Here is a 21,383-nt window from a genome sequence, read left to right as displayed (position 1 = left end):
TTTTGTAGTAGGTGATTGCATTTTTTGAATATTTCATTTAACGATTTTATGTATTTCCTAATGGCTATCTCCGAACGATAGCCACTTCACTATTTCCTGTTCACTCAAAACATGGAACTGTGTTGAAAACGTTTCTTTGCCTGTATTGTTTAGGAATTTACCTGTTAAACCCAACTATGAGCATAAGTTTTCAGTTGGTTCTCACGCTTCTTGATACATAGTGGTTGTTAGCTATATCGGAAGCCAACACCCTTCAGTGGTCGTCTTAGAAACATATGGAATATTGTACCGAACTTCATTATATTATTTTCATTTTTTGCATATACTAATTTACTATTTTGCCCATAGTTTGAAATAGATGATGTAGTTCACAAATATCTTAGCATATTTTTTAAGGTAAGTAATACCCGCTCAATGATTTTCCCGCCAAACAGGTGCGTATAAGCACGGTTGATTTATACAGGTAAAGCGGCTAGGCAGAGCACATTTAGATTTTGAAGTGACTGGACGTGTTGTGTCCAAGTTTGCAATTCACATATTTGGTGAGGTCTCAGAATTGTCAGTTCAGGACATGGAGTTTCACAGGAAAATATGTTGAATCTGCTCAGGTAAGCGTTTTATTTCTGTTTGTGACCGTGTAGATATTTCTGTCGTTGTATGGCGTGTCGGACAGGCCTTTAGTTTAAATTCTCACGTGGCGGGTCAGTTTATCGTTTAAATTCCATTTTTGAGTGAACATTTAATTATTTTGGGTTAATTTATTTGTTTCAGGGGTTTTTCCTATCAAGTTTTGTGCTCCGTTTTGAAGGAAACAACGTAAATATTGTCAAATGCTATCGTCCTAGTTTTTGACACAGATCTACCTAAATACCGTATGTTAATGTCAGTTTTGTACGGTGAACAACGATCCATATTTCCGTAATTTAGCGGATGGTGTAATATTTATAGTCAGCGATAGTTGGTGTTAATTTAGCTAGGATGTTGCATTAATATATTCTACAGTTCCATTTGTTACACAGTGAAATTTGCTGAATTTAGTTTTCCGTCGGTGTATATGGTGAAATGTTGAAATATTGTGTGGACGTTCAACACAAGAATTGTGTTAATTATTTCTGAAATTTATATTGGCTGAAAAGTGTGTATTGGTCAATTTGAATGATAAATTGGGTTGATTTATATGAGAAAATGAAAATTATAGTGTGCCATGAGAATCAGAAATGAATATATATTGAAATGATGAAATTTAGTTTGAATTTATATTGAAAGTCTACAGAAATCGTTGCGTCCTAGATCTTGACCATCGATTATGGTGTACCGTAGAAGCTATGGTGAGAGATGTTGATTGAATAATCTATTAGATTTTACTACACCATTTTTTAGTTTGTTTACTGTGTGTGAACTGTGACTTTTGTTTGCTTACATACTTTCATTTGCATGCCCATTTACTTATGTTCATTTGCATGTTGTATATATATGTTTAGTTTTGTTTGATTTGTTCAGTTTATTTAGTTTTAGTAAAATATTATTTTTTACTTTTGTCTCTATGAATGCTGGCCAACTGACAATCCGACTATCCTGCGTCTTTACAAATATTAAGGGATTCTCAAGCAGTCGGTAAAGAAAACAGCCGGACATCATTTGCACGTGAAAAAGAAATTTTAAGCGGCACATATTCTGGAAAGAATATTATTATAAATAGTTTGCTTAGTTACAATTTATTTCATAAGTCAAGTCATATTACTCCACAATTCTGAAAATAGTGTTCACCAAGTTATTTCTTAAATGTATGAGGAGTGAATTGTGTCTCGTTTTATATCATAAATTATTTATCGAAATTTGCAGTATCACAAAATTCAAAAACTCCTATATGGGAGACAGAAAAAAATGGCCGCATGTTTTGAACGTTCCCCTGACTGTGATCCAAATTCTGGTATCATTGATGAGTCAGGAAGTCCTACGTTCACAGAAGTGGTGTCAGTAAGACTTAAGACAGTCTAGAAGGTAGTCAGTACAACACATCCGTATACAATAACAGTGCAATCGATCTTTTGAACTCTTCGCAATATGACCAATGGTCCCAGTTGCAAAATGTAAACATTCATGATGGCAGCCATAAGGTACCACTTTTTTTCACGCAAGACACCTACATTCCTTCTCAGCAAACATTACTAAAACTAGACCACATACACACATATTCGACCAAGAGACAAGAATACTAAAGCAACTGAACCTTGCCAATGGAAATGAATCCCTAATAACCTGGTATCATTATATTTTCCTATTTTGGGCAAATGATATTTAGGGGTGCCCGAAGGGTAAAATGTACTACAGAATGACAACGAACAAGGCTTCAAGCATATAAAAGTATGGGAAAGATTGTTATGTTCTTCAAATGTATATAGAGGGTGAATCTACAGAAATAGACTCAGATTTCAGTAAATTTATAAACCCGCTAAATAGCAATGTGACTAATGAAACTATCAATGAAAACAATCTGGTCTATCAGGTAGAACTTATCAGTACAGTACAATTATTAATTGAAAGATTAACTACACTGGAAAGTAGTTAAAAAACAAAGAAATCTTAGAGAAGAAACTTTCTGCATAAATACTAGAACTTGAAACAAGCGTTGAAATCCAATAGCAACAATTCGAACTTTTTAAAGCCGAATTCATTCCAAGAGTGTCAAAACTTGAATCTAATGCAAAAGTAGTGAAAGTAATGAGTCGAACTACAACTGATTTTGCAGTGTTTGACAGTCAAATCAGCACACTCCAATCGGAAATAAAACAAAATCGTGTGTAATCTCATCTCTTCAAACGTCGATACAGAAAAGCGCCCCGCCTTGAACCTCAATGAGCTTAAACCAAATGGACATTTATGAGTATCGTTATGTTTAACTGTTCGGCGAAATCAACGACATTGAATGTGGAAATCGAGTGAATGAGTAACACCGAAAAGGCTAATCGAAATTTGGGTGACAAACAAGCACATGTGAACACAAACGATTCACCTCACATAAGCAAAATAAATGCCCCACCTGCAAAAAGAGCAACGTGAAATTCCCATGCATGAACTTAACAGTGTAGGACGGGATAATTCAGAACAAAATTGCCAGTAAAACACACGGCAAATTAAAGAGCCTCCGATCCCAAACAGTAAAAGTACAACCCGTGACAGTTAAGTTGAACTTTCCTCCAATTACAAAGACAAAATTTCGTATAAAGACATTTTAATGACAAACTCTAACGGAAATAGGTCTAAAGCACCCTCAAATGAACCAAAGGTACAAGGAGTTAATAGACGAGAAAATGTTTGATTTGTTAATGGAAATGATATAGACTGTTTAAACGAAAAATTGACTGATACGCTTCTTACATGTGCAACTGTTACTTTACCATCGTCCAGTTTTAATTCAAGGGCAAACCCGTACTGGAACACTGAGGTTAAAAATGCACATAAACATGTACGTTTAGCTCGTAAGAAATGGGTCGATGAAGTGAGACCAAGAGGCTCTTCCTCCGCTTCATACACTGACTACAAACAAGAATGAATTCCGTAATACGCAACAATTAGCGTAAAATATTTTACATGGTCAATACTTAACGTGACGTGAAACTGACGAAGCAACCGAGTGCGATATTCGACTATTTAGGAAACTACTAGTAATTTCACAATATCATGACATAGAAAGCGAAAAAGTAACTCTGTTCTCGATATTCATTTTCAAAACAAAATAAGTAAGACACCGGAAAACACCTCAAATGAATTCTAGTGTGCATCAGAACATCATCACACAGACTACAAGTCCTTCTAAATTGTGCTTATAATTATTCGCTGAAATGAAGGTTTTAATTCAAACCGAGCAAGTCAGTAGTGATAAGTTATTTTGATGACAAAAATAGCTTTAAACTAGGACTTTGAAATAAATGTGTACTAAAAGAAACAAAACATCCTGGAATACATCGATCTAAAGACGCGTCACCAGTGCCCAGCAAGCCTGCAGAAAAAGTCGTAACGCCTATTTTGCTATTGTCGGTACCGAATCGTCTCTGTGAAACCCCTTAACAGTGTGTGGCTTGTTCTGTAGAAGTATCGTCTCTGCTGTTCTTTATGAATGCGGGCTTTGGAATGAACTAAAAGTCAAAGATATTCATGCACTTGAAGCATTCCAACACGTGTTACACATTTTCAAGGCTTAAAAATTTCAATACGTTTAGACAGGTACGAAAGTATGTTAAATCTAGAAAGACTACCTGTGACTGATAAAAAAACATAAACTGATGTTTCTACAACAACTCTGTCAAAAGGATACAAAATTTCTTACCAAACACATTTTCGTGCATAGAATATTCCAATTCTTTATAGATACAGAAAGGGAACGACTTGGACTAATACCACACCTAGTTCATATTTCAGCTAAATTCTCTCTTTAATTATTTCAAGGGATACATATTCACTGGTATTTTCCCATCCAAATCTCTGTGAAAGATTCTTGTGAATGATGCTATAAAATACAAAGAAGTCCGGAAGAAGGTAGAGCGATTGCGAAATACCGTGACTTTTCTCGATTCTTCAAGTTTAGAAGCACCCAATGATCGACTTAATTTGGCAATTCGCTAGACACAGTGGAAACCTAAAAATTGATAATTTTAAGCGAATTGCTTACCTATGGGTTGGTTAACCAAAAGATGGACAGTGTCATTTATGTGGAAGCCCAGTATATGATATCTTGTTGTCTATTTTAAAATTATGTAAAGTGTAACAGGTTTATTCTTGAATCTTCGATAGTCTCATAACACTTTGGACATTTCTTATTAACCTGATTGAATTAGTCTTTGAATTTATTTATTTCTGTGTATGTCAATCTCCGTATGATACTGATATATATATGTATATCCTGTTCAAATAATTTTGTGGGTTCCAATTTTTTTGTGAGTATCATTTTGTTATGACGCAAATTGAAAGTCACCTTTAAAGAGAAATTACCAAGAGGATATGAGAAACCAGTATTTGACATTTATTCTCTTAATTTGATAATATCAAATCATATCACAAAGATGTTTATGAGCCAGTTATTCTGAACAACTATGTATCAACCATACACAGGTGACTCAGTATATACATCTCCGGGAGGATTTGAAGCATTGTTTGTATGAACTTGATAATTTTTGCATAGATTGGAAGTTCAGAATCAACCACTGCAAGACAAAGAAATGTGATTGCTTTTCTCTAATCAAGAAGAATTGGGGTTAATACTGATACTTGACCAAAAATTCTTAAAGAATATAAACATGTTGCTAACATGCAATATTACTGGACTTCCTTTCGAGTTTTTTGTGTCTTGGGCTAATCAGACGAATAATCAAGGGGATCAGCTTCTGTCGTTTTATCGGAAATTTCAAGGTGTTTCAGATTTAAAAGATGCCAAGAAAACTTCTGTTGTGTTTGAATCTAATATGCTTGAACTTGAAAACCATTGTAAGGAGGCTAGTGCTGTAGTAATAAAAACAATTCGATTTCCACTCTTTGAACTGAGGCCGATGATGTCAATTATTGAGAATCTGAAAATCATACTCCTAATACGGGATCCTCGTCCTGTTATCACTTCACAATATGCGCTCTTTTTTAATGGAAACGTACCTATCACTAAACTGGCATATAGTGTATGTTCGAAAATGTTAAATGACATTTCTACAATTAAAATATTAGCATGTCATTATACGTCCAAGGTCAAACTCCAGTTTATATTGAAAGTCTACAGAAATCGTTGCGTCCTAGATCTTGACCATCGATTATGGTGTACCGTAGAAGCTATGGTGAGAGATGTTGATTGAATAATCTATTAGATTTTACTACACCATTTTTTAGTTTGTTTACTGTGTGTGAACTGTGACTTTTGTTTGCTTACATACTTTCATTTGCATGCCCATTTACTTATGTTCATTTGCATGTTGTATATATATGTTTAGTTTTGTTTGATTTGTTCAGTTTATTTAGTTTTAGTAAAATATTATTTTTTACTTTTGTCTCTATGAATGCTGGCCAACTGACAATCCGACTATCCTGCGTCTTTACAAATATTAAGGGATTCTCAAGCAGTCGGTAAAGAAAACAGCCGGACATCATTTGCACGTGAAAAAGAAATTTTAAGCGGCACATATTCTGGAAAGAATATTATTATAAATAGTTTGCTTAGTTACAATTTATTTCATAAGTCAAGTCATATTACTCCACAATTCTGAAAATAGTGTTCACCAAGTTATTTCTTAAATGTATGAGGAGTGAATTGTGTCTCGTTTTATATCATAAATTATTTATCGAAATTTGCAGTATCACAAAATTCAAAAACTCCTATATGGGAGACAGAAAAAAATGGCCGCATGTTTTGAACGTTCCCCTGACTGTGATCCAAATTCTGGTATCATTGATGAGTCAGGAAGTCCTATGTTCACAGAAGTGGTGTCAGTAAGACTTAAGACAGTCTAGAAGGTAGTCAGTACAACACATCCGTATACAATAACAGTGCAATCGATCTTTTGAACTCTTCGCAATATGACCAATGGTCCCAGTTGCAAAATGTAAACATTCATGATGGCAGCCATAAGGTACCACTTTTTTTCACGCAAGACACCTACATTCCTTCTCAGCAAACATTACTAAAACTAGACCACATACACACATATTCGACCAAGAGACAAGAATACTAAAGCAACTGAACCTTGCCAATGGAAATGAATCCCTAATAACCTGGTATCATTATATTTTCCTATTTTGGGCAAATGATATTTAGGGGTGCCCGAAGGGTAAAATGTACTACAGAATGACAACGAACAAGGCTTCAAGCATATAAAAGTATGGGAAAGATTGTTATGTTCTTCAAATGTATATAGAGGGTGAATCTACAGAAATAGACTCAGATTTCAGTAAATTTATAAACCCGCTAAATAGCAATGTGACTAATGAAACTATCAATGAAAACAATCTGGTCTATCAGGTAGAACTTATCAGTACAGTACAATTATTAATTGAAAGATTAACTACAACACTGGAAAGTAGTTAAAAAACAAAGAAATCTTAGAGAAGAAACTTTCTGCATAAATACTAGAACTTGAAACAAGCGTTGAAATCCAATAGCAACAATTCGAACTTTTTAAAGCCGAATTCATTCCAAGAGTGTCAAAACTTGAATCTAATGCAAAAGTAGTGAAAGTAATGAGTCGAACTACAACTGATTTTGCAGTGTTTGACAGTCAAATCAGCACACTCCAATCGGAAATAAAACAAAATCGTGTGTAATCTCATCTCTTCAAACGTCGATACAGAAAAGCGCCCCGCCTTGAACCTCAATGAGCCTAAACCAAATGGACACTTATGAGTATCGTTATGTTTAACTGTTCGGCGAAATCAACGACATTGAATGTGGAAATCGAGTGAATGAGTAACACCGAAAAGGCTAATCGAAATTTGGGTGACAAACAAGCACATGTGAACACAAACGATTCACCTCACATAAGCAAAATAAATGCCCCACCTGCAAAAAGAGCAACGTGAAATTCCCATGCATGAACTTAACAGTGTAGGACGGGATAATTCAGAACAAAATTGCCAGTAAAACACACGGCAAATTAAAGAGCCTCCGATCCCAAACAGTAAAAGTACAACCCGTGACAGTTAAGTTGAACTTTCCTCCAATTACAAAGACAAAATTTCGTATAAAGACATTTTAATGACAAACTCTAACGGAAATAGGTCTAAAGCACCCTCAAATGAACCAAAGGTACAAGGAGTTAATAGACGAGAAAATGTTTGATTTGTTAATGGAAATGATATAGACTGTTTAAACGAAAAATTGACTGATACGCTTCTTACATGTGCAACTGTTACTTTACCATCGTCCAGTTTTAATTCAAGGGCAAACCCGTACTGGAACACTGAGGTTAAAAATGCACATAAACATGTACGTTTAGCTCGTAAGAAATGGGTCGATGAAGTGAGACCAAGAGGCTCTTCCTCCGCTTCATACACTGACTACAAACAAGAATGAATTCCGTAATACGCAACAATTAGCGTAAAATATTTTACATGGTCAATACTTAACGTGACGTGAAACTGACGAAGCAACCGAGTGCGATATTCGACTATTTAGGAAACTACTAGTAATTTCACAATATCATGACATAGAAAGCGAAAAAGTAACTCTGTTCTCGATATTCATTTTCAAAACAAAATAAGTAAGACACCGGAAAACACCTCAAATGAATTCTAGTGTGCATCAGAACATCATCACACAGACTACAAGTCCTTCTAAATTGTGCTTATAATTATTCGCTGAAATGAAGGTTTTAATTCAAACCGAGCAAGTCAGTAGTGATAAGTTATTTTGATGACAAAAATAGCTTTAAACTAGGACTTTGAAATAAATGTGTACTAAAAGAAACAAAACATCCTGGAATACATCGATCTAAAGACGCGTCACCAGTGCCCAGCAAGCCTGCAGAAAAAGTCGTAACGCCTATTTTGCTATTGTCGGTACCGAATCGTCTCTGTGAAACCCCTTAACAGTGTGTGGCTTGTTCTGTAGAAGTATCGTCTCTGCTGTTCTTTATGAATGCGGGCTTTGGAATGAACTAAAAGTCAAAGATATTCATGCACTTGAAGCATTCCAACACGTGTTACACATTTTCAAGGCTTAAAAATTTCAATACGTTTAGACAGGTACGAAAGTATGTTAAATCTAGAAAGACTACCTGTGACTGATAAAAAAACATAAACTGATGTTTCTACAACAACTCTGTCAAAAGGATACAAAATTTCTTACCAAACACATTTTCGTGCATAGAATATTCCAATTCTTTATAGATACAGAAAGGGAACAACTTGGACTAATACCACACCTAGTTCATATTTCAGCTAAATTCTCTCTTTAATTATTTCAAGGGATACATATTCACTGGTATTTTCCCATCCAAATCTCTGTGAAAGATTCTTGTGAATGATGCTATAAAATACAAAGAAGTCCGGAAGAAGGTAGAGCGATTGCGAAATACCGTGACTTTTCTCGATTCTTCAAGTTTAGAAGCACCCAATGATCGACTTAATTTGGCAATTCGCTAGACACAGTGGAAACCTAAAAATTGATAATTTTAAGCGAATTGCTTACCTATGGGTTGGTTAACCAAAAGATGGACAGTGTCATTTATGTGGAAGCCCAGTATATGATATCTTGTTGTCTATTTTAAAATTATGTAAAGTGTAACAGGTTTATTCTTGAATCTTCGATAGTCTCATAACACTTTGGACATTTCTTATTAACCTGATTGAATTAGTCTTTGAATTTATTTATTTCTGTGTATGTCAATCTCCGTATGATACTGATATATATATGTATATCCTGTTCAAATAATTTTGTGGGTTCCAATTTTTTTGTGAGTATCATTTTGTTATGACGCAAATTGAAAGTCACCTTTAAAGAGAAATTACCAAGAGGATATGAGAAACCAGTATTTGACATTTATTCTCTTAATTTGATAATATCAAATCATATCACAAAGATGTTTATGAGCCAGTTATTCTGAACAACTATGTATCAACCATACACAGGTGACTCAGTATATACATCTCCGGGAGGATTTGAAGCATTGTTTGTATGAACTTGATAATTTTTGCATAGATTGGAAGTTCAGAATCAACCACTGCAAGACAAAGAAATGTGATTGCTTTTCTCTAATCAAGAAGAATTGGGGTTAATACTGATACTTGACCAAAAATTCTTAAAGAATATAAACATGTTGCTAACATGCAATATTACTGGACTTCCTTTCGAGTTTTTTGTGTCTTGGGCTAATCAGACGAATAATCAAGGGGATCAGCTTCTGTCGTTTTATCGGAAATTTCAAGGTGTTTCAGATTTAAAAGATGCCAAGAAAACTTCTGTTGTGTTTGAATCTAATATGCTTGAACTTGAAAACCATTGTAAGGAGGCTAGTGCTGTAGTAATAAAAACAATTCGATTTCCACTCTTTGAACTGAGGCCGATGATGTCAATTATTGAGAATCTGAAAATCATACTCCTAATACGGGATCCTCGTCCTGTTATCACTTCACAATATGCGCTCTTTTTTAATGGAAACGTACCTATCACTAAACTGGCATATAGTGTATGTTCGAAAATGTTAAATGACATTTCTACAATTAAAATATTAGCATGTCATTATACGTCCAAGGTCAAACTCCAGTTTATATTGAAAGTCTACAGAAATCGTTGCGTCCTAGATCTTGACCATCGATTATGGTGTACCGTAGAAGCTATGGTGAGAGATGTTGATTGAATAATCTATTAGATTTTACTACACCATTTTTTAGTTTGTTTACTGTGTGTGAACTGTGACTTTTGTTTGCTTACATACTTTCATTTGCATGCCCATTTACTTATGTTCATTTGCATGTTGTATATATATGTTTAGTTTTGTTTGATTTGTTCAGTTTATTTAGTTTTAGTAAAATATTATTTTTTACTTTTGTCTCTATGAATGCTGGCCAACTGACAATCCGACTATCCTGCGTCTTTACAAATATTAAGGGATTCTCAAGCAGTCGGTAAAGAAAACAGCCGGACATCATTTGCACGTGAAAAAGAAATTTTAAGCGGCACATATTCTGGAAAGAATATTATTATAAATAGTTTGCTTAGTTACAATTTATTTCATAAGTCAAGTCATATTACTCCACAATTCTGAAAATAGTGTTCACCAAGTTATTTCTTAAATGTATGAGGAGTGAATTGTGTCTCGTTTTATATCATAAATTATTTATCGAAATTTGCAGTATCACAAAATTCAAAAACTCCTATATGGGAGACAGAAAAAAATGGCCGCATGTTTTGAACGTTCCCCTGACTGTGATCCAAATTCTGGTATCATTGATGAGTCAGGAAGTCCTATGTTCACAGAAGTGGTGTCAGTAAGACTTAAGACAGTCTAGAAGGTAGTCAGTACAACACATCCGTATACAATAACAGTGCAATCGATCTTTTGAACTCTTCGCAATATGACCAATGGTCCCAGTTGCAAAATGTAAACATTCATGATGGCAGCCATAAGGTACCACTTTTTTTCACGCAAGACACCTACATTCCTTCTCAGCAAACATTACTAAAACTAGACCACATACACACATATTCGACCAAGAGACAAGAATACTAAAGCAACTGAACCTTGCCAATGGAAATGAATCCCTAATAACCTGGTATCATTATATTTTCCTATTTTGGGCAAATGATATTTAGGGGTGCCCGAAGGGTAAAATGTACTACAGAATGACAACGAACAAGGCTTCAAGCATATAAAAGTATGGGAAAGATTGTTATGTTCTTCAAATGTATATAGAGGGTGAATCTACAGAAATAGACTCAGATTTCAGTAAATTTATAAACCCGCTAAATAGCAATGTGACTAATGAAACTATCAATGAAAACAATCTGGTCTATCAGGTAGAACTTATCAGTACAGTACAATTATTAATTGAAAGATTAACTACAACACTGGAAAGTAGTTAAAAAACAAAGAAATCTTAGAGAAGAAACTTTCTGCATAAATACTAGAACTTGAAACAAGCGTTGAAATCCAATAGCAACAATTCGAACTTTTTAAAGCCGAATTCATTCCAAGAGTGTCAAAACTTGAATCTAATGCAAAAGTAGTGAAAGTAATGAGTCGAACTACAACTGATTTTGCAGTGTTTGACAGTCAAATCAGCACACTCCAATCGGAAATAAAACAAAATCGTGTGTAATCTCATCTCTTCAAACGTCGATACAGAAAAGCGCCCCGCCTTGAACCTCAATGAGCCTAAACCAAATGGACACTTATGAGTATCGTTATGTTTAACTGTTCGGCGAAATCAACGACATTGAATGTGGAAATCGAGTGAATGAGTAACACCGAAAAGGCTAATCGAAATTTGGGTGACAAACAAGCACATGTGAACACAAACGATTCACCTCACATAAGCAAAATAAATGCCCCACCTGCAAAAAGAGCAACGTGAAATTCCCATGCATGAACTTAACAGTGTAGGACGGGATAATTCAGAACAAAATTGCCAGTAAAACACACGGCAAATTAAAGAGCCTCCGATCCCAAACAGTAAAAGTACAACCCGTGACAGTTAAGTTGAACTTTCCTCCAATTACAAAGACAAAATTTCGTATAAAGACATTTTAATGACAAACTCTAACGGAAATAGGTCTAAAGCACCCTCAAATGAACCAAAGGTACAAGGAGTTAATAGACGAGAAAATGTTTGATTTGTTAATGGAAATGATATAGACTGTTTAAACGAAAAATTGACTGATACGCTTCTTACATGTGCAACTGTTACTTTACCATCGTCCAGTTTTAATTCAAGGGCAAACCCGTACTGGAACACTGAGGTTAAAAATGCACATAAACATGTACGTTTAGCTCGTAAGAAATGGGTCGATGAAGTGAGACCAAGAGGCTCTTCCTCCGCTTCATACACTGACTACAAACAAGAATGAATTCCGTAATACGCAACAATTAGCGTAAAATATTTTACATGGTCAATACTTAACGTGACGTGAAACTGACGAAGCAACCGAGTGCGATATTCGACTATTTAGGAAACTACTAGTAATTTCACAATATCATGACATAGAAAGCGAAAAAGTAACTCTGTTCTCGATATTCATTTTCAAAACAAAATAAGTAAGACACCGGAAAACACCTCAAATGAATTCTAGTGTGCATCAGAACATCATCACACAGACTACAAGTCCTTCTAAATTGTGCTTATAATTATTCGCTGAAATGAAGGTTTTAATTCAAACCGAGCAAGTCAGTAGTGATAAGTTATTTTGATGACAAAAATAGCTTTAAACTAGGACTTTGAAATAAATGTGTACTAAAAGAAACAAAACATCCTGGAATACATCGATCTAAAGACGCGTCACCAGTGCCCAGCAAGCCTGCAGAAAAAGTCGTAACGCCTATTTTGCTATTGTCGGTACCGAATCGTCTCTGTGAAACCCCTTAACAGTGTGTGGCTTGTTCTGTAGAAGTATCGTCTCTGCTGTTCTTTATGAATGCGGGCTTTGGAATGAACTAAAAGTCAAAGATATTCATGCACTTGAAGCATTCCAACACGTGTTACACATTTTCAAGGCTTAAAAATTTCAATACGTTTAGACAGGTACGAAAGTATGTTAAATCTAGAAAGACTACCTGTGACTGATAAAAAAACATAAACTGATGTTTCTACAACAACTCTGTCAAAAGGATACAAAATTTCTTACCAAACACATTTTCGTGCATAGAATATTCCAATTCTTTATAGATACAGAAAGGGAACGACTTGGACTAATACCACACCTAGTTCATATTTCAGCTAAATTCTCTCTTTAATTATTTCAAGGGATACATATTCACTGGTATTTTCCCATCCAAATCTCTGTGAAAGATTCTTGTGAATGATGCTATAAAATACAAAGAAGTCCGGAAGAAGGTAGAGCGATTGCGAAATACCGTGACTTTTCTCGATTCTTCAAGTTTAGAAGCACCCAATGATCGACTTAATTTGGCAATTCGCTAGACACAGTGGAAACCTAAAAATTGATAATTTTAAGCGAATTGCTTACCTATGGGTTGGTTAACCAAAAGATGGACAGTGTCATTTATGTGGAAGCCCAGTATATGATATCTTGTTGTCTATTTTAAAATTATGTAAAGTGTAACAGGTTTATTCTTGAATCTTCGATAGTCTCATAACACTTTGGACATTTCTTATTAACCTGATTGAATTAGTCTTTGAATTTATTTATTTCTGTGTATGTCAATCTCCGTATGATACTGATATATATATGTATATCCTGTTCAAATAATTTTGTGGGTTCCAATTTTTTTGTGAGTATCATTTTGTTATGACGCAAATTGAAAGTCACCTTTAAAGAGAAATTACCAAGAGGATATGAGAAACCAGTATTTGACATTTATTCTCTTAATTTGATAATATCAAATCATATCACAAAGATGTTTATGAGCCAGTTATTCTGAACAACTATGTATCAACCATACACAGGTGACTCAGTATATACATCTCCGGGAGGATTTGAAGCATTGTTTGTATGAACTTGATAATTTTTGCATAGATTGGAAGTTCAGAATCAACCACTGCAAGACAAAGAAATGTGATTGCTTTTCTCTAATCAAGAAGAATTGGGGTTAATACTGATACTTGACCAAAAATTCTTAAAGAATATAAACATGTTGCTAACATGCAATATTACTGGACTTCCTTTCGAGTTTTTTGTGTCTTGGGCTAATCAGACGAATAATCAAGGGGATCAGCTTCTGTCGTTTTATCGGAAATTTCAAGGTGTTTCAGATTTAAAAGATGCCAAGAAAACTTCTGTTGTGTTTGAATCTAATATGCTTGAACTTGAAAACCATTGTAAGGAGGCTAGTGCTGTAGTAATAAAAACAATTCGATTTCCACTCTTTGAACTGAGGCCGATGATGTCAATTATTGAGAATCTGAAAATCATACTCCTAATACGGGATCCTCGTCCTGTTATCACTTCACAATATGCGCTCTTTTTTAATGGAAACGTACCTATCACTAAACTGGCATATAGTGTATGTTCGAAAATGTTAAATGACATTTCTACAATTAAAATATTAGCATGTCATTATACGTCCAAGGTCAAACTCCAGTTTATATTGAAAGTCTACAGAAATCGTTGCGTCCTAGATCTTGACCATCGATTATGGTGTACCGTAGAAGCTATGGTGAGAGATGTTGATTGAATAATCTATTAGATTTTACTACACCATTTTTTAGTTTGTTTACTGTGTGTGAACTGTGACTTTTGTTTGCTTACATACTTTCATTTGCATGCCCATTTACTTATGTTCATTTGCATGTTGTATATATATGTTTAGTTTTGTTTGATTTGTTCAGTTTATTTAGTTTTAGTAAAATATTATTTTTTACTTTTGTCTCTATGAATGCTGGCCAACTGACAATCCGACTATCCTGCGTCTTTACAAATATTAAGGGATTCTCAAGCAGTCGGTAAAGAAAACAGCCGGACATCATTTGCACGTGAAAAAGAAATTTTAAGCGGCACATATTCTGGAAAGAATATTATTATAAATAGTTTGCTTAGTTACAATTTATTTCATAAGTCAAGTCATATTACTCCACAATTCTGAAAATAGTGTTCACCAAGTTATTTCTTAAATGTATGAGGAGTGAATTGTGTCTCGTTTTATATCATAAATTATTTATCGAAATTTGCAGTATCACAAAATTCAAAAACTCCTATATGGGAGACAGAAAAAAATGGCCGCATGTTTTGAACGTTCCCCTGACTGTGATCCAAATTCTGGTATCATTGATGAGTCAGGAAGTCCTATGTTCACAGAAGTGGTGTCAGTAAGACTTAAGACAGTCTAGAAGGTAGTCAGTACAACACATCCGTATACAATAACAGTGCAATCGATCTTTTGAACTCTTCGCAATATGACCAATGGTCCCAGTTGCAAAATGTAAACATTCATGATGGCAGCCATAAGGTACCACTTTTTTTCACGCAAGACACCTACATTCCTTCTCAGCAAACATTACTAAAACTAGACCACATACACACATATTCGACCAAGAGACAAGAATACTAAAGCAACTGAACCTTGCCAATGGAAATGAATCCCTAATAACCTGGTATCATTATATTTTCCTATTTTGGGCAAATGATATTTAGGGGTGCCCGAAGGGTAAAATGTACTACAGAATGACAACGAACAAGGCTTCAAGCATATAAAAGTATGGGAAAGATTGTTATGTTCTTCAAATGTATATAGAGGGTGAATCTACAGAAATAGACTCAGATTTCAGTAAATTTATAAACCCGCTAAATAGCAATGTGACTAATGAAACTATCAATGAAAACAATCTGGTCTATCAGGTAGAACTTATCAGTACAGTACAATTATTAATTGAAAGATTAACTACAACACTGGAAAGTAGTTAAAAAACAAAGAAATCTTAGAGAAGAAACTTTCTGCATAAATACTAGAACTTGAAACAAGCGTTGAAATCCAATAGCAACAATTCGAACTTTTTAAAGCCGAATTCATTCCAAGAGTGTCAAAACTTGAATCTAATGCAAAAGTAGTGAAAGTAATGAGTCGAACTACAACTGATTTTGCAGTGTTTGACAGTCAAATCAGCACACTCCAATCGGAAATAAAACAAAATCGTGTGTAATCTCATCTCTTCAAACGTCGATACAGAAAAGCGCCCCGCCTTGAACCTCAATGAGCCTAAACCAAATGGACACTTATGAGTATCGTTATGTTTAACTGTTCGGCGAAATCAACGACATTGAATGTGGAAATCGAGTGAATGAGTAACACCGAAAAGGCTAATCGAAATTTGGGTGACAAACAAGCACATGTGAACACAAACGATTCACCTCACATAAGCAAAATAAATGCCCCACCTGCAAAAAGAGCAACGTGAAATTCCCATGCATGAACTTAACAGTGTAGGACGGGATAATTCAGAACAAAATTGCCAGTAAAACACACGGCAAATTAAAGAGCCTCCGATCCCAAACAGTAAAAGTACAACCCGTGACAGTTAAGTTGAACTTTCCTCCAATTACAAAGACAAAATTTCGTATAAAGACATTTTAATGACAAACTCTAACGGAAATAGGTCTAAAGCACCCTCAAATGAACCAAAGGTACAAGGAGTTAATAGACGAGAAAATGTTTGATTTGTTAATGGAAATGATATAGACTGTTTAAACGAAAAATTGACTGATACGCTTCTTACATGTGCAACTGTTACTTTACCATCGTCCAGTTTTAATTCAAGGGCAAACCCGTACTGGAACACTGAGGTTAAAAATGCACATAAACATGTACGTTTAGCTCGTAAGAAATGGGTCGATGAAGTGAGACCAAGAGGCTCTTCCTCCGCTTCATACACTGACTACAAACAAGAATGAATTCCGTAATACGCAACAATTAGCGTAAAATATTTTACATGGTCAATACTTAACGTGACGTGAAACTGACGAAGCAACCGAGTGCGATATTCGACTATTTAGGAAACTACTAGTAATTTCACAATATCATGACATAGAAAGCGAAAAAGTAACTCTGTTCTCGATATTCATTTTCAAAACAAAATAAGTAAGACACCGGAAAACACCTCAAATGAATTCTAGTGTGCATCAGAACATCATCACACAGACTACAAGTCCTTCTAAATTGTGCTTATAATTATTCGCTGAAATGAAGGTTTTAATTCAAACCGAGCAAGTCAGTAGTGATAAGTTATTTTGATGACAAAAATAGCTTTAAACTAGGACTTTGAAATAAATGTGTACTAAAAGAAACAAAACATCCTGGAATACATCGATCTAAAGACGCGTCACCAGTGCCCAGCAAGCCTGCAGAAAAAGTCGTAACGCCTATTTTGCTATTGTCGGTACCGAATCGTCTCTGTGAAACCCCTTAACAGTGTGTGGCTTGTTCTGTAGAAGTATCGTCTCTGCTGTTCTTTATGAATGCGGGCTTTGGAATGAACTAAAAGTCAAAGATATTCATGCACTTGAAGCATTCCAACACGTGTTACACATTTTCAAGGCTTAAAAATTTCAATACGTTTAGACAGGTACGAAAGTATGTTAAATCTAGAAAGACTACCTGTGACTGATAAAAAAACATAAACTGATGTTTCTACAACAACTCTGTCAAAAGGATACAAAATTTCTTACCAAACACATTTTCGTGCATAGAATATTCCAATTCTTTATAGATACAGAAAGGGAACAACTTGGACTAATACCACACCTAGTTCATATTTCAGCTAAATTCTCTCTTTAATTATTTCAAGGGATACATATTCACTGGTATTTTCCCATCCAAATCTCTGTGAAAGATTCTTGTGAATGATGCTATAAAATACAAAGAAGTCCGGAAGAAGGTAGAGCGATTGCGAAATACCGTGACTTTTCTCGATTCTTCAAGTTTAGAAGCACCCAATGATCGACTTAATTTGGCAATTCGCTAGACACAGTGGAAACCTAAAAATTGATAATTTTAAGCGAATTGCTTACCTATGGGTTGGTTAACCAAAAGATGGACAGTGTCATTTATGTGGAAGCCCAGTATATGATATCTTGTTGTCTATTTTAAAATTATGTAAAGTGTAACAGGTTTATTCTTGAATCTTCGATAGTCTCATAACACTTTGGACATTTCTTATTAACCTGATTGAATTAGTCTTTGAATTTATTTATTTCTGTGTATGTCAATCTCCGTATGATACTGATATATATATGTATATCCTGTTCAAATAATTTTGTGGGTTCCAATTTTTTTGTGAGTATCATTTTGTTATGACGCAAATTGAAAGTCACCTTTAAAGAGAAATTACCAAGAGGATATGAGAAACCAGTATTTGACATTTATTCTCTTAATTTGATAATATCAAATCATATCACAAAGATGTTTATGAGCCAGTTATTCTGAACAACTATGTATCAACCATACACAGGTGACTCAGTATATACATCTCCGGGAGGATTTGAAGCATTGTTTGTATGAACTTGATAATTTTTGCATAGATTGGAAGTTCAGAATCAACCACTGCAAGACAAAGAAATGTGATTGCTTTTCTCTAATCAAGAAGAATTGGGGTTAATACTGATACTTGACCAAAAATTCTTAAAGAATATAAACATGTTGCTAACATGCAATATTACTGGACTTCCTTTCGAGTTTTTTGTGTCTTGGGCTAATCAGACGAATAATCAAGGGGATCAGCTTCTGTCGTTTTATCGGAAATTTCAAGGTGTTTCAGATTTAAAAGATGCCAAGAAAACTTCTGTTGTGTTTGAATCTAATATGCTTGAACTTGAAAACCATTGTAAGGAGGCTAGTGCTGTAGTAATAAAAACAATTCGATTTCCACTCTTTGAACTGAGGCCGATGATGTCAATTATTGAGAATCTGAAAATCATACTCCTAATACGGGATCCTCGTCCTGTTATCACTTCACAATATGCGCTCTTTTTTAATGGAAACGTACCTATCACTAAACTGGCATATAGTGTATGTTCGAAAATGTTAAATGACATTTCTACAATTAAAATATTAGCATGTCATTATACGTCCAAGGTCAAACTCCAGTTTATATTGAAAGTCTACAGAAATCGTTGCGTCCTAGATCTTGACCATCGATTATGGTGTACCGTAGAAGCTATGGTGAGAGATGTTGATTGAATAATCTATTAGATTTTACTACACCATTTTTTAGTTTGTTTACTGTGTGTGAACTGTGACTTTTGTTTGCTTACATACTTTCATTTGCATGCCCATTTACTTATGTTCATTTGCATGTTGTATATATATGTTTAGTTTTGTTTGATTTGTTCAGTTTATTTAGTTTTAGTAAAATATTATTTTTTACTTTTGTCTCTATGAATGCTGGCCAACTGACAATCCGACTATCCTGCGTCTTTACAAATATTAAGGGATTCTCAAGCAGTCGGTAAAGAAAACAGCCGGACATCATTTGCACGTGAAAAAGAAATTTTAAGCGGCACATATTCTGGAAAGAATATTATTATAAATAGTTTGCTTAGTTACAATTTATTTCATAAGTCAAGTCATATTACTCCACAATTCTGAAAATAGTGTTCACCAAGTTATTTCTTAAATGTATGAGGAGTGAATTGTGTCTCGTTTTATATCATAAATTATTTATCGAAATTTGCAGTATCACAAAATTCAAAAACTCCTATATGGGAGACAGAAAAAAATGGCCGCATGTTTTGAACGTTCCCCTGACTGTGATCCAAATTCTGGTATCATTGATGAGTCAGGAAGTCCTATGTTCACAGAAGTGGTGTCAGTAAGACTTAAGACAGTCTAGAAGGTAGTCAGTACAACACATCCGTATACAATAACAGTGCAATCGATCTTTTGAACTCTTCGCAATATGACCAATGGTCCCAGTTGCAAAATGTAAACATTCATGATGGCAGCCATAAGGTACCACTTTTTTTCACGCAAGACACCTACATTCCTTCTCAGCAAACATTACTAAAACTAGACCACATACACACATATTCGACCAAGAGACAAGAATACTAAAGCAACTGAACCTTGCCAATGGAAATGAATCCCTAATAACCTGGTATCATTATATTTTCCTATTTTGGGCAAATGATATTTAGGGGTGCCCGAAGGGTAAAATGTACTACAGAATGACAACGAACAAGGCTTCAAGCATATAAAAGTATGGGAAAGATTGTTATGTTCTTCAAATGTATATAGAGGGTGAATCTACAGAAATAGACTCAGATTTCAGTAAATTTATAAACCCGCTAAATAGCAATGTGACTAATGAAACTATCAATGAAAACAATCTGGTCTATCAGGTAGAACTTATCAGTACAGTACAATTATTAATTGAAAGATTAACTACAACACTGGAAAGTAGTTAAAAAACAAAGAAATCTTAGAGAAGAAACTTTCTGCATAAATACTAGAACTTGAAACAAGCGTTGAAATCCAATAGCAACAATTCGAACTTTTTAAAGCCGAATTCATTCCAAGAGTGTCAAAACTTGAATCTAATGCAAAAGTAGTGAAAGTAATGAGTCGAACTACAACTGATTTTGCAGTGTTTGACAGTCAAATCAGCACACTCCAATCGGAAATAAAACAAAATCGTGTGTAATCTCATCTCTTCAAACGTCGATACAGAAAAGCGCCCCGCCTTGAACCTCAATGAGCCTAAACCAAATGGACACTTATGAGTATCGTTATGTTTAACTGTTCGGCGAAATCAACGACATTGAATGTGGAAATCGAGTGAATGAGTAACACCGAAAAGGCTAATCGAAATTTGGGTGACAAACAAGCACATGTGAACACAAACGATTCACCTCACATAAGCAAAATAAATGCCCCACCTGCAAAAAGAGCAACGTGAAATTCCCATGCATGAACTTAACAGTGTAGGACGGGATAATTCAGAACAAAATTGCCAGTAAAACACACGGCAAATTAAAGAGCCTCCGATCCCAAACAGTAAAAGTACAACCCGTGACAGTTAAGTTGAACTTTCCTCCAATTACAAAGACAAAATTTCGTATAAAGACATTTTAATGACAAACTCTAACGGAAATAGGTCTAAAGCACCCTCAAATGAACCAAAGGTACAAGGAGTTAATAGACGAGAAAATGTTTGATTTGTTAATGGAAATGATATAGACTGTTTAAACGAAAAATTGACTGATACGCTTCTTACATGTGCAACTGTTACTTTACCATCGTCCA

Source organism: Perna viridis, chromosome 11 (genome assembly GCF_037379345.1).
Source record: "Perna viridis isolate PV_CMFRI_1.1 ecotype Kerala chromosome 11, ASM3737934v1, whole genome shotgun sequence".
In the NCBI taxonomy this organism is placed as follows: Eukaryota; Metazoa; Mollusca; class Bivalvia; order Mytilida; family Mytilidae; genus Perna; species Perna viridis.
The sequence above is the reverse complement of the archived record's forward strand: the minus strand, read 5'-3'. Positions refer to the sequence as shown.